Below are 15,318 nucleotides of genomic sequence, written 5' to 3'. Positions count from 1 at the left end.
TTTTTTGAAAGAGTATGTGAAGATTTGATATAAATTCTTTAAATATTTTGTAGAATCCAGTGGTGAAGCAATTTGAGACTAGGCCTTTCTTTGTGGGTAATTTTTAGATTGATAATTCATTTGCTTCACTTAAAGGTCTATTCAGATTGTGTATTTCTTCTTGAGTCAGTCTTCATATTTTGTGTCTTTCTAAGAATTTGTCCATTTTTATCTAGGTTGTCTAATTTATTAGCATGCAATATTTTATAGTATTTCTTTATAATCCTTTTTATTTCTGTAGAGTTGATGGTAGTGTCCCCCTCTCAAATCTGATTATAGTAATTTCAACCTTTTCTTAGTCTCTTTTTTCTTGAGCAATCTTTATAAAGTTTGTCAACATTATCGATATTTTTAAATAACTGGCTTTTGGTTTTACAGATTTTTCCTATAGTATTTCTATTTTCTATTTTATTAATTTCCACTTTAATTATTATTATTTTCTTCCTTCTTCTGGCATTAGGCTTAATTTCCTCTCTTTTACCAGTGACTTAAGTGGAAAGGTTAGGTTATTGGTTTGGAATTTTACCACAGACAGTTACAGCTATAAATTCCTTCTAAGCACTGCTCTACTGTCTCTCCTGAGTTTTCGTGGGTTGTTTCTTCATTTTCACTTATCTCAAATATGTTCTAATTTCCCTATGTTTTCTTCTTTGACATATTCGCTAATAAGACACATGTTGTTCAGAGTTCCCATAAGTATGAATTTGCCCATTTTGTTTCATTCCATTGTGGTCAAAGAACAACATATGTTGTTTTATCACTATCTTTTAAGATTTATTAAGTTTTGTTTTATGGTCTAGCATATGATCTACACTGGATAATGATCTACGTGTATTTGTAGAGAATATATATTCTGCTGTTGGGTGAAGTGTTCTATATATGTCTATTAAGTTCACTCAGTTTATATTTTCATTTTACTTTTATATTCTCTGGTTGATCCTCTGCCTATTCTAGCCTTTATTGAAACTGGGATATTGAGATCTTTATCTAATATTATCCAATCATTTATTTTTCCTTCATTTATTTTTTAGATGTAATTTTATTTTTAATAGAGACAAGGTCTCACTATGTTGTCCAGGCTTTTTTCGAACTCCTGAGCTCAAAGGATCCTCCAGCCTTGGCCTCCCAAAGTGCTAGGATTACAGCCATGAGCCACCACACCTGGCCTTCCTTCATTTCTATCAGTTTTTGCTTTATGTATTTTGGTGCTTTGTTAGGTGGATATGAATTTATAATTATTATAGTCTTCTGATTTATTGACACTTTTCTTATAAAATTTCACTCTTTATCTCCAGCAATTTTTTTTGTTTTAAAATCAATTGTGGGCCGGGTGCAGTGGCTCACGCTTGTAATCCCAGCACTTTGGGAGGCCGAGGCGGGCGGATCCCAAGGTCAGGAGATCGAGACCATGGTGAAACCCCATCTCTACTAAAAATACAAAAAATTAGCCGGGTGTGGTGGCGGGCGCCTGTAGTCCCAGCTACTCGGAGAGGCTGAGGCAGGAGAATGGCATGAACTCGGGAGGCAGAGCTTGCAGTGAGCCAAGATTGTGCCCCTGCACTCCAGCCTGGGCGACAGAGCGAGACTCCGTCTCAAAATAAATAAATAAATAAATAAATTGTGTCTGATATTACTGTAGCCACTGTAGCTTTCTTGTGGTTGCTCTTTGCATGATATGTTTTTCCATCCTTTTACTTTCAATATATTCGTATCTTTGAATCTAAAGTGTGTCTCCTGTAGAGAACATGAAGTTGGATCTTACTGTTTAAAACCCAGTCTGACAATCTATGTGTTTTGATAGGATTATTTAATCCATTTACATTTAATGTTATTATTGCTACAGTTGGGTTTACATCTGTCATTTTAATTTTTGTTTTCTGTTTTGTACTGTTTTTGCTCCTCTATTTCACCTTTACTATGTTCTTTGCATTAAATGAATATTTTCTTATGTAGCATACTATTTTTAAATGATTTTTTACTACACATATTATTTCCCTAGTGCTTGTTCCATGTATATCTTAATTTATTTGAATTAGCTTCAGATTTACACTAACTTAATTTCAATATGATATAGAAATGTTATTCTTGTAGCACCATTGTCTTTCCTCTTTTATAATATTATTGTTATACGTATTTACTCTATAAATGTCTCAAGCCCAACAGTTCATGATTATAATTATTACTCAATATAATTTAAGTATTTTAAAGAAGCCATTAAAGGAGAGGAGAACAAGTATATATTTATAGCTTTTGTTATACTAGCCTTTTTATTTATCATTTCTGGATCTATTTGTTTTTGTGGATTTGAGTTACCATATGGAGTCACTTTCATAGCCTAATTGAGCTGTGTTTCCACCCACTTTTTTTGTGCTGTTATTGGCAAATGTATTCCATTTCTGTATTCATTGTATACATTTTATTTTGATTCATCAAGTTGCCTTTTAAATCAGTTAAGAGAAGAAATATGTGTTTATACTCTTGTGGTCACATAATTACATTTTCAGGTACTCTATCTGTGTGGATTCAAAAAATGAGGTCAGACTTCTCACTGAGCTTCTTTCTGTCTGTTGGTGGCAGCTTATGGATTCTTATGAGCAGAGAGAATCACAGAACTAGCATTACTTTTGCCTTCTGTCTTTACAGGAGTATATTTTGCTGTTTTGTGAGAAATTATGGTAAAAAAAAAATTAGAAATCAAAGAAAAGAAAAATGAGGTCACTTGCTTTTAGCCTAAAAAATTTTCCTAAGTATTTCTTGTAAGGTAGGTCTACTAACAACAAATCAGTTCACTTTTTCTTTGTCTTTTAATGTCATTTTCCTATTTCAATTTTGATAGTTTTGCTGTACATAGGATTCTTGGTTGAAAGGTTTTTTTTTTCATTAGAGTGCTTTGATTGTGTTATCCATCCTGTCTACCTCCCTTCCCATCTGTGGCCTCCATTGTTTCTGATGAGAATTTACCTTTAATCTTCTTGAAGTTGGAAATAATGAGTCATTTTTCTCTTGGTGCTTTCAAGATTTTTGTCCTTGCCTTTGGATTTCAGCATTTTCAGTACGACTTGTCTGTGAATCTCTTTGCATTTATCCTACTTGAAATTTGTTGAGCTTCCTAGATGCATAAATTAATGTTTTCCAATAAATTTGGCAATATTTTAGCTATTGTGTCTTCAAATACTCTTTTTGTTCTTTCCTTTCTGTTTTTCAGATTGCATAATTTTTATCACTCTATTTTTGATATTGCTAATTCTTTCTTCTGCTTATTCAAATATACTGTTGAGCCTCTCTAGTGAATTTTTTATTTGAGTAATTAAGTTTTCAAATCCAGAATTACTATTTTCTTTCTTTTTTTAAAAAAATTCTGTCTCTATATTCTCTATTTCTTGCAACATTATCATCACACCTTCCTTTACTTATTTTATTATAGTTTTCTTTGAAGATATTTATAATGGCTATTTAGAAATATTTGTCAAACCTGATATCTGGTCATTTACACAGGTAGTTTATAGTATGTGAGGTGTTTTTCCAGCACATGAATCATGTTCTTTTTTCTTTGTAGGTCTTGTAACTTTTGTTGCAAAGAACATTATAGATAATATAGCAATTCTGGTTATTTGTTTCTCCCCTCCAGGGCTTGAAATTGTTACTGATTTTTATTTGTTTAGTGACTGACTGAATTATTTTAGTGAAGTATATTACCTACCACACCCCTTCCTGCTTCAGGAAGCTTCTAATGCTGTGTTTTGGAATTGAAGAGTCTATGATCACACTGGAATGACAGTAGTTTTGAGAGATACCTCCTTGACTCTTTCCCTGACCACACAAAGCTGAAAATTGCCAGATTATTGTTCTATTGTTTTCAGCAATGTGCTGGAGTATGAATTTCTCAGCAGACTGATCCAGTCAAATGCAGACTTCTTTGAAGGAATAGCTTCAGAGGCAGTGTTTGAAATTTGGTCTGGCCTACGAAGGGTTCCTCTATGCTGTCTCTTTCTGTGGCTCTGTCTGACAAATTAGCCAGTCAACATTTTAGCTTATATCCCCAAAGAATCTACCACTTTTCTCTCAATTGCCTGTCACTAAAATCCCCACTTTTTTTTAGATAATATGTAGGCTTAAAATTTTCCACACTGTGTTGCAAATGAAGTCAGTCCTCTTGGGAAAAGATTCAGATTGTTTTTATAGCCTGATTCTCCCACCCTGGGCAAAATCTATGAGCCATAGTTCTGGACCTGGGCATAGGGATAATGTGCATTTCCCTCTCTGAGTAGCAGTTCCAGTGTTTTGGAAGCTGAATACTGAATAGAAGGGCACAGGCAGTAGCTTCAGGTCTTCTTAGCTTGCCTCTCAGCCTGGAATCTCTACCTTACAAGCCAAGGGAAGGAAAGGCTCCAATATTCTAGTGGAGTTATGCCCAAGGAGTTAGAGTCTCCGTTCCACGCATGGGGGGCTTGAAGTTGTGGGGGTGGGAAGGAAGGAGCTCTCATCTCTCAATTATACTTCCACAGAATTTAACCTCAGAACAAGTAGCTAGAAGCAGCATGAGAAATGCTAATGTCCTGCCCTTCCTAGGAGAATAGCACTCTGACTTGGAGCTAGGATTAGAGGCAACCCTGTGTTCTTCGCTGTACAAATCTGGAGTGGAGTTTGCATCTTGCTGACGTGGGAGGGCAAAGCGGGGAGTGCGTCTTGGTTCAAATACCACAAACTCTCACTGCTTTTGCCAAGATTTAGTAGATTTTTTAAAATTAATATTTCTTTACTTTCTGTATATTTTTCATTGAGCCCAAGAGGCAGAGGTTGCAGTGAGCTGAGGTAGCACCACTGCACTCCAGCCTGGGCAAAAGAGTGAGACTCTCAAAAAAATATAGATAGATAGATAGGTTGATAGATAGACAGATATATATATATATATATTAGTCTTTGGATTACTTTGACAAAAAAATCTTTGTGAATGAAACATTATTATTTTTATTGTATAGATGAGAAAGTTGTTTATTTTATAGATGAGAAAGCTGCTATTATTCTATAGTGCAAGTCATTGCTGGGAGAAGATTTGAATAGAGTTCTTAAAAATGCAGACTTCAAAGCCCCTTCTCAATGTATTATACTAGTTCATTTAATAGCAAAAAAAAAGATACAAGAGGAAACTGATTACTTCAAAAAAAACATTGAGATAATTTACTCAAGATTTCAAGGTGCAGAGGACTATTTTAACAGGTATCCTAGAGAGCAGATGTTCTGTTTTGTTTCATATTCTTAGTATTGAGGGAATGTCTAGTAATAAGGATTACTTAATAGATTAGTTGTTGAATTAATACAAAATTGAATTCTTCAGGGAAAAATTTAAGACTCTGTCCTTTCTATCTTTCATTTCAGATGGTGATCATTTGAGATAAGGCATAACTATTTCACAGATGATGAGGGGAAATTCTATGTAGAATTACTAGAGGGAAAGCCTGAAAGACAAGGATATATAGGTAAAGATAAATCAAGTCCAAGAGCTATTAAGGCAATAAAAACATATATAGACTTTATATTGACTTTCGATACTTCTAGGCAATTGAGAACACATAAATAAATAGCCAGCTTGTGAGTACTATGTAACTGCTTAAACCTTGACTATTTTTTATTACCTATATTTGCAAGTTTTCATGCAATTTTAATTAAGCTGATAGCAAAGTTAAACTAAATAATAATTATTTTACTTAATGTATAGTAACATAGCTGCTATATTTTCTCTATAATTATGACATATTATAGGTAATATACTACATATTAATATGTAATTATACCTAAATATCATCCATATTATAAAGAAAACATTTTGTGCTAAGGTTGTTACACAACTTTAAATCTTGATATAACTGTATTTTAAGCAATATTACAAATAGTTATTATAATCATTTTATATATACTTTAGGATTTAATTTATTTTGAATATTTTTAAGGTAGAGTAGTTTTTTTGTTTTGTTTTGTTTTGTTTTAGAAAGCATATACCTTTAAATTATGACCTCTACACATTTGGCAGTTTATAATGAATGGCATCCTCTAATCTGATGGCAGTTAATGAAATTACTGGCATAATGCCTAGGAAAATGTTTGTCCAAATATGATACTCAGGCCATACGCAAAAGAAATTCTAAGAGTCTTCCTTACAAGTAGATCTCTTGGCCTCCACCTGTAGCCTTTCCAACAGAATCTCTGGCAATGTGGCCCAGGAATTTACAGTTTTTATTATGCATTCCGAGATGACTCTATGCACTCTCATATTTGACAACCATGGATCAAACAAATCAAATCCTAATAAATTTAACCTGAACATCCAACCTATTCCCTAAGTACCAAATATTATATAGAAGGATATAGGAAAGAACCACTGAAGAAATTTGATATTTCTGTTTTGACAATAGACCTACAAAGCATGATAAAGTAGACCTATAAACTATGATAAGCAAAGAAACTGATTTCTCCTTTTGGGGGGTTAGGTTAAATAGGTAATGGCATATTAAAGAACTAGCATTTGACCAGGTGCAGTGACTCATGTGTGTAACCCCAGCATTTTGGGAGGCTGAGGCAGGTGGATCACTTGAGGTCAGGAGCTCAAGACCAACTTAGCCAATATGGTGAAACCCCTTCTTTACTAAAAATACAGAAACTATCTGGGTGTGGTGGCATGTGCCTGTAATCCCAGCTCCTCGGGAGCTGAGGCAGGAGAATCGCTTGAACTCAGGAGGCAGAGGCTGAAGTGAGCTGAGATCGTGTGCCACTGTACTCCAGCCTGGCCAACAGAGTGAGACTCTGCCTCAAAAAGAAAAAAATATATAAAGAAAGAAAGAACTAGAATTCATCAAAGGTCACTTAAAGCAAAGCACTCTACTTATTCACTTTTTATAGATACTAATTATGTTTTCACTCATGCTTTTCAGTATTTCAAAATAAAATGGCTCCTCATTTTCATGCCAAAACATCTTTACAAAAAATTGTTACAGATTATTTCCAATACCTTTTGTTCAGCAATTTGGCATCAACACTATTCAGGCAACAACATTCATATGGTAATAGTTAAATTTGTTTTTCACTAGGGCCCTCTCAGCCAAATTTTTCATTTCCAGCCTGCACATGCTGAACTCTAGAAAATGTTGTAATTATTTTATTGAATATGGGTATTTCTAAATCAATTAATATCATGTATGTTGCCAATTTTTTTCCTGCTTAAAGAGTGGGCATTACTCTATAAATTTATTTCTTTTAATCTTATTTCTCAGGTAACAGTTAGACTGGATTTGAATTTCAACTCTTTCTCTTCTTAGCTGCATGGCATTGCAAGAATGTTAACCTCTTTGAAGCTTACTTTCCTCATCTCTAAAATGAAAATAACACTTATTTTGCAGTGTTGTCAGGAGTAAAGAAGTTGACTGAGATAATGCGTGGAGATGGAGCAGAGTACTTGGCACATAGTCACCGATTCTAGTTTTTTTGGTGCCTAACAAAGTACCCCCAACCTATGGAAGCAAACACTTTACTTTGTCCCTCATTTGTTAGGCTAGGGCTTGGCTAGACCATTTACTGTATGGGGCTCTGAAATGGTTATACTAGATGTTGGCTGGAACTACAGTCATCTAAAAGCCCAATTGGACTTGATGTCAAAGATGGCTCACTCAAAAGCTAGCACTTGAAGGGGTATAAAAGTCTGGGCCTCTTGTCCCAATTCAGGCATTGACTCCTGCACCTGAAGGAACAATAATCAAAGATCAGAGGCATAGAAGTCTGGAAAAGAAGGAAGTGGATAAAATAATGGAAGTGGGCACAGAGTATGTGAATATGCAAATATCATGTCTCACATTAATACCCACTGAAGAGCATCCATCACAGAATAGGCACCCAACAACCAACTGGATAAGATGATCCCTCCCTTGAGTGTCAACCGTCTTATTTACTCAGCCACAGTGGTGCTGACACAATGAGTCATGAATGAAATGGCTATTGACTCAAGGATAGAGGATAACCCTGACATAATGAGATAGAGGACTAACTAGCATGGGCTTTCACTTACCACAAATCATCTAGTTACTGCTCCTATGGAATGCCTTGACACTAGCAGCAATGTGACACCATCCCTGAGGAGACTATCCAACTGTCTAATTTCAATTGAAATCTGGGTTTTCATTTCATACCTACAAAAAATTTTTCCAACACTACTATTATTTACCTGAACCATTGATATGGTATTACATACAACATTGCCTCACACTAGTAGACACTAACAGCAAAGGAGATGTAAGAATGTGTACATACTCACAGAATCCATTGGGCCTATTAGACACCTCATCACCCAGAAGCAGTTAGTCTGATGAAACAATAGGATATCCTGTTAAGTGGCTTTGCAAAGGCAACAGCTCAAGGACAACATCTTGTGAGGTTGGGATGCAGTCCCCTAGAATGTGGCTTGTACTCTGAACCAATAGCCCATTCCCAGTCCTGTATCCCCAGTAGAAAAAGTACACAGGTTTGGAAACCAAACGTAGAAGTAGGGATGGTGATTTTCACCATTAGTCTCAGTGGCTCATTTTCAGAATATGTGCTTCCTGTCACTGCCATTTTAGGTTGTATTAGAAGTCCTATTTCCTAGGATGGACTGCTTCCGTCAGTGTATCACTTTAAGGGTTCTGCTTGCTTGAAGCTATGACTATCACTGGTCATGTTGAACTCATGATGCTGGAGGATCAGCAGACAAAGAGTTAACTACACTGGGGAAAATAATTGACCTTGATTTCCATGAGGAGTTAGAATTGCTGTTACACATTGAGATCATGCAAGAATGTATCTGGAAAGTAGGAGACTCACTGGGATGTCTTTTGGAGCTTCCACACTCAGTGATAACAGAATCAGCAACTTTAGCGACCACAGTCCAGCAAGGGCAAGGAAAATAGGGCTTCAAACCCTTGGTTCTGGGATCTCTCTATGAGGCATACAACTAGACCAGCTACTGGACAAATATAAGAAAAATTCAAAATAGATGGTGGAAGAGGGAAAATATTGATCATGGCTTTAGGACTAGCTATGACTAGTGAGGACCGTAGTTCATTCAACTCTACTATTAGTTCAACTCTGTTATTAAATCCTTGCAAGTTTGGTCACTACCTTGAAAAAGATTCTGTGATGGACTGGAGGGAATAAGAATAACTGAGAGGTGAAAGAGATGAACTGTAGGTAAAAGGAATGATAACTCTTGGGCTCTACCTCGAATCTTCTTTATAGCCTACTCTAAGACTGCGGGGTTGATCAATTCTTTGAAGGTTTCAATTAGTTTCCCAAAAGTGCAACCTGACAGCACTTGACACAGGCCTGGGCTAAATATCTCTCAATTCCAGCTGGGTTTTGTTTAGTTGGTTGGTTATGCTTGGTTTTGATGTGCCCGCATGGAAATTCTGCAAGAACTTATGCATCATTCAGAAGTGCAAGGGAGTAAATATCAGTGAGGTGTTCGTTGACCAAGGGACACAGAAGCTAAAGGAAGGATATCTTCTCTACTCCTTTTGGACCAATTCTGAAGCGCATACCATAAAACTCTTCACAGTGACCCATAGAACTGGGCACTGCTGCTGTGGCGGACTCAATAATGCATTATTGCATTTGCTTTTCCTCTTTCCTATTCAATCTTTCACCACTTCTTGCTTTCAAAGATTGCTTCATAAATAAACTATCTCTACAGAAGCTTTGTCTTAGAATCTGGTTTCAGAGGATGTCTAAAACAAATGATTGTTAGGCTTGGATTATTTCACTTAATATAAGACAAAGGGTAAATACTTGAGGGGATGAATGCCCCATTCTTCATGATGTGTTTGTTGTACATTGCATGCCTGTATCAAAACATCCGTGTACTCCATAAATATATACACCTACTATGTACCCACAAAAATAAAATAATTTAAAATGGAAAAAATATGTAAACGAGTGAATATTAGGGAATCTAAGGTCATGGTAAGCCAAAATAAAAGAATTTCTGGAACATGAAAATATTAATCATGTTAATGCAGTATATTTCTACACAGGGATGTGGGAAACTTTCCTTGTTTATTATATCAGGAGTTGGCCCAATTAAGTTATGTTTGAAACCTTTAGAAAAGTACCTAATGAGAGCATTTAATTCTCATTATTTCTAATTCTAAGCCTGGAAATTATCATAATATCTAGATCTAAAGAGTTCAACACATGATTTATCCAAGTCTGGAAAGATTTCAACCTGACCCTCCCATTTATGTCATTGGGATGCATTCATGAAGAGCCAAAGACAATGCTTGGCTGCCCTTTACACAAAGGGAAGTCTCCCTGCTATGGCAGATAGACACTGACACATGTCATTTCTGATTTCAAAACACTTTCCACTCATCTCTGAGCATTTCTCAGAAAGCTTGAGAATCTGGTGCCCTAAAACATAGCAAACAAGATGAATTTGGAGTTCACAAACATTGTTTTCAACTTCCTCTGCTCGGCACATTTTTTTGAGCATTTCACATTGCGATACACGCTTCCAGGTTTTCTTTGAATAAACAAATTTTAAAACCTCAAAACTCTGTGTTGACATATTAGTTTTAAAGGTTAGATGAAGTATATGATTGCGAATATGATTATCAACAAACTTTAGTTATTGAGGTTTTCAGATTTGTCACAATTCAAATATTTTATCATGCCTGAAAGTTAAAACTGAACATTTTTAGAGTTTGAGATGAGTTTTCCAAAAGCTCCCCATTATCTATAACTCCCTTATTAACTAAGTTTGGAGGGTGCTGACATTTTTTGTTTTCTCAAATTAGATAGTAGTGATAACTGTGAAATTAATAATAGAAGTTAAATGCTATCATAAACATAAAACTTATTTTAAAATTAGTGTATTCCTGACCCACTAGAAGAGAGGCTATCATTATTTAAATGATATTCATTTGAATGAATTATGATGATGATAAAGATTATTATAGGTAGCACTTACTGAGGACTATGTCACAAGCACTTTGCTAAGTATTTTACGTATATTATTCTATTTAATTCTCAAACAACTATATGAAGTAGATTCTGATATCATCTCCATTTTGTAGGTGTAATGACTCAGGCACAGAGAGATTAAAAATTTTCACAATAAAACCCAGCTTGTGAATTATAAAGCAGAAATGAAATTCATTTAAAGAGCCAAAATAGAGGGGAAAAATTGCCTCATGTGTCTCTGAGATAATGCGTTAGTCATTGGTTATTTCAATATAGAGGAATAAGATAAAATTAAATGATAACAACTGAAACATACTTTCATTTTATATTATGGATACATCAACAGTTCTAAAGGGCCATTTTTTATAAAAAATGAGATTTTAAAAAAATGAGTCACAATATGAAGAGTGACACTGAACCGTTGAAAGAACCTTAAAATATGGATTTCAATGATTAAAACACAATGGAAATGTATGTATTTTCTGCAGGAGTTTATGCCCTATTGTTGTATCAAGAGCGTCTGTTCTTAGGCTTTGGTAAACATGTGTCATCACATAACCAAATGCTAAAAAATATACAAAACTTTAAGCCTTGTTTACAAAAGTGTTTTGCCCTGCAGTGTGGTCACACCACTCAAACTTGCATTTTGTTGTTTTTTTTTCTTTCTCCTCACACTGACATTGTGTTTGATAAAAGCAACCTCAGCATCCTTAGGTTTACTTGGTAAAAAGAGGATTTCTAGACCCTCTATAGAATCCTTGGGGATTTTTTCAGCCATCCCTTCCCAGCTGTTCCCTCTCCACATGGCTGTGTTCCGAGAAAATGATGCAAGGCTGTGAAATGGGGCTATGCTTGGGATCTAGCTGACAGGAAAGCATGCCGGGAAGGTCACAGCAACTTCCATGTAAACAGAGCTGTGGTTTGCCTGGCTCTAAGTTAACAGGATAAGAGGTTCTCCTCACAGAAGGGGGCACACAGACAAACAGCGCCCAGCATGTTCTGTTCCAGATGTTCTTCCTGTCATTTATGGCACATGAGGAGGTGCCTTTGATGTTTCCCTCCTTTCTTGTCAGTATGATTCCATGAGCTTCATTATAAATTATTTTACCAAGGGATGAGTCGTATTGTACTGTAATCAGAGCAGGCCCTGAGCACAATTACAAACCAAACCAGATTTATCCACTGAAGCCCCTTCCCTTTTGATGCTTTCAATCATCATCTTTTCCTATTCTATTAGATTTTGAATATCCTTAAGTGGCACTCATCTGATGTTAAAGTGTCACGCCTTGTGCCATGCCTCAGCCTGATGTTCCTCATGACAGTGTTCTAAATCTTATCCCAACCAAAATTCACTTGTGCATTGCCCCTTCCTCCTTGTTCTATCATCACAAAATCTGTGGTATTTAATTGGCATGTAGTTTCAATAAGAACTGATGAGCTAACTAGGTTCAAATATTGGGAAGGCCATCTAGAAATAATTGATTATGCCAAAAAGTATTAGGCTCAGTATCTTAGCCCAGGGGAAAATGTATAGAACCTAGAGTCAGAAAAAAAAAAAAGATATTTAATTCTCAGCTCTGCCACTTTTAGCTATGTGGGCTTGATCCTGTTAGTTACCTCTATAGGTCTCAGTTTTCCTGCTGGTAAAACAGGTAAAATAAAATCTACTCATCAGGATTGCTACAAAATTACAACAAATTTTATGATATGTTACACATAAGGATCTTTGTTTATTTGCACATACTTAATTTTAAAAAAAGAAACACAGAAAAGAGAAAATAAACAATAAACAACCAGGCTGAAACAAATATATGGCCTTAAATGTTCTCCGGTGAATGGTAGGTCTTACAGTGTGCCTCCCCTTTAGGGCTGTATGATCCATCAAGAATAAGTGACTGTCATTCTGATGTAATATTCAAAAATTTCTGTGATCCAATCTCTAGCCTCTTTCCAGCCTCTTCTTCCAAAGCTTTATTCTTTCACTCTAAAGTTGTGTCATTCACACTAAACTACCTTGATTTGCTGAATTCCCCTGCCAAATCACATCTCATTACTTTTCCATAAGCCAGTCCTTCTACCTAGAAAATATTTTTCCGTCTTAATCTCCTGCAGAAGAAGCTAAGACACAACTTCTTTCTGAAGCTTTATCTTCCTTCCCAACTCACACATGCCCTCACACACACACACACACACACACACACACACACACACTCTAAATACATACACAGCTGCCTCACTCTTTCATTTGTGCCCATGCTATACCACAAAGATTCTAAAAATGAGGTTAAGCCTGTGTGGATTCCATGAATGACCTGCAGGAAATCTAAACCCTCTTGAAATTGTATGTAATATTTTCTTGGTAAGTACCAGTGCACATTTTGTTTTTCCTGGAAATAGGATTTGCAGCTGTGATCATATTCTCAGTAGAGTCTCTGATCCAAGAGAATGTAAAAGCCACTGTCACACCTTTACAATGGAAATCATTACTGTATGGCAATAATGTTTGCTGAGATCAAGTGTTATTAATCTCTGCTTTCCAAGCTTCTAACATTTACTAAATACTGAAAATATATTTGATAGATGATTAATTGCATTTGCAAGAAGAGAACATTCTCAGGGTACTGCAAATTTTAGTCATAATGTAATATACAACATTAAAGCTTGGTTGATGCAGTTTACAATTTGCTAATAATTGGTGCTTTTTCTACATACAAAATTAATTATAGCATAATAAAATCCAATAGCATTTGTTCTTAATTCTCCTCTGATCTGCATTCTGTTGTTTATTCTCATTTGTTCTGATAAGGTCCGTTGTCTCTAATGTTGCTTTCTAAAGGGTAAGAAATAAATCAATGGTACTTAGCTTTTCTAACCATCTGGTCTGGAAAACATCCCAAAATTAATGTTTAAATCTGGGTGCAGATCATGTATTTTTGTCTTGTCTTAGGGAACATCTCTGGAGGTAGGGAATGAAGGGTAAGATTTGCTCTCTAATTTCACTGAGAAATTTGGCCTTTTTATACATATCACTCTGTAAATATTATAGATTTCCATTACATGTTATGTGGTTCAGTTACTCAGCAAAGGCCACAGTCAGTTCAAAAACTTCCGCTTAGGACACTTTCTTTTATGTTTTAGAGCAGAAGTTAGCAAACTTTTTCCCATAAAAGGCCAGATAGTAAATATTTTAGGCTTTGTAGGCCGTAAAGTTCCTGTTGCAATTATTCAACACTGCTGTTGAAGTGTAAAAGCAGCCATAGAAAATATGTAAACAAATGGGCATGGCTGTGTGCTGATAAAATTTATTTACAAAAACAGGCAGTAGGCTGGAGTTTGCTGATCCCTCTTTAGAGTAAAGCTTTTTGCAAAACCATTAATGCATTCCTTGATAATTTCAAGTTTCCACTGTGTAAGTTTACTAGCTGTGATTTATAAAGCGAGCTGTGTAATGTGTTTGAGGCCCAGTTTTCTCATTTGTAAATCAGCAATAAAAACACAACCCTGAAGGATTATTTGGAAGATTGGGAAATATGTTTTAGCATGCATGGAATCCTTACTGATACTTAGTGCTTAATATATAATGGTGATAACATTCCATTAGAATCTCTCTATTTGAATCTGCTTGACTATGCTCATCAAAAACTAACAGCTCATATGTACTGAGTGCTTACCATAAGAAGAAGTAAGGACTTTATAAAGACTATCTCACTTAATCCTCACAACAATATTATGAGGTAGGCACTACCGTATTCCCATTTTCCAGAGAAGAAAATTGAGGTATAGATATATTGTATAATTTTTCCAAGTTTGCACAGCTAGTAATTTGCAGAGCCAAGATTTAAAGTTTTCAAGATGAAAGTACTAATTAGGTATGATTAATTAGTTAATAGTCACTTGGGGGAAAGAGTAAAATGGACAAGTGTAATAAGCTATTCCCATTTTACTGTGAGAGGGACATTTCTTTTTGAAAGGCCGAAAGTTCTTTGATACTTCTCCCAAGAATGTGGTGGTCTATAATCTCCTCCCATTGAATCTAGGAGGACTTACAACCGGTTTGGCCAATGGAGTATGATGTAAATGAGGCTGTGTGACTTCTGAGGCTAGGTAAGAAAAGGCTTTGAAGCCTCCTTCTGGTTCTCTTGGGACGTTCACTCTGGGGAAGCCTGCTGCCATGGAAGAAGTCGAACCATCCAAGAAAGGCTGTATGTAGTCTGTAAAGGCAACCATTCTAATTGAGTTCCCAGCAGCAGCCAGCAGCCAACATGTAGTTGAACTATCTTTTATATCTATCCCAATTTT

At 35.7% G+C, this 15,318-nt stretch overlaps 1 non-coding gene across 1 annotated transcript; it reads left to right on the top strand.

Moving 5' to 3' along the window:
• The first annotated feature begins 2,578 nt into the window (after positions 1-2,578).
• LOC116477620 (small nucleolar RNA SNORA75) lies at positions 2,579-2,712 on the top strand. Its single transcript, XR_004250569.1, has one exon. It is a non-coding gene; the product is annotated as a small nucleolar RNA SNORA75 (small nucleolar RNA).
• Positions 2,713-15,318: the final 12,606 nt, after the last annotated feature.

The sequence above is a fragment of the Hylobates moloch genome, unplaced genomic scaffold (assembly GCF_009828535.3).
Source record: "Hylobates moloch isolate HMO894 unplaced genomic scaffold, HMol_V3 SCAFFOLD_2, whole genome shotgun sequence".
NCBI classification, from domain to species: domain Eukaryota; kingdom Metazoa; phylum Chordata; class Mammalia; order Primates; family Hylobatidae; genus Hylobates; species Hylobates moloch.
The sequence above is the reverse complement of the archived record's forward strand: the minus strand, read 5'-3'. Positions and strand labels throughout refer to the sequence as shown.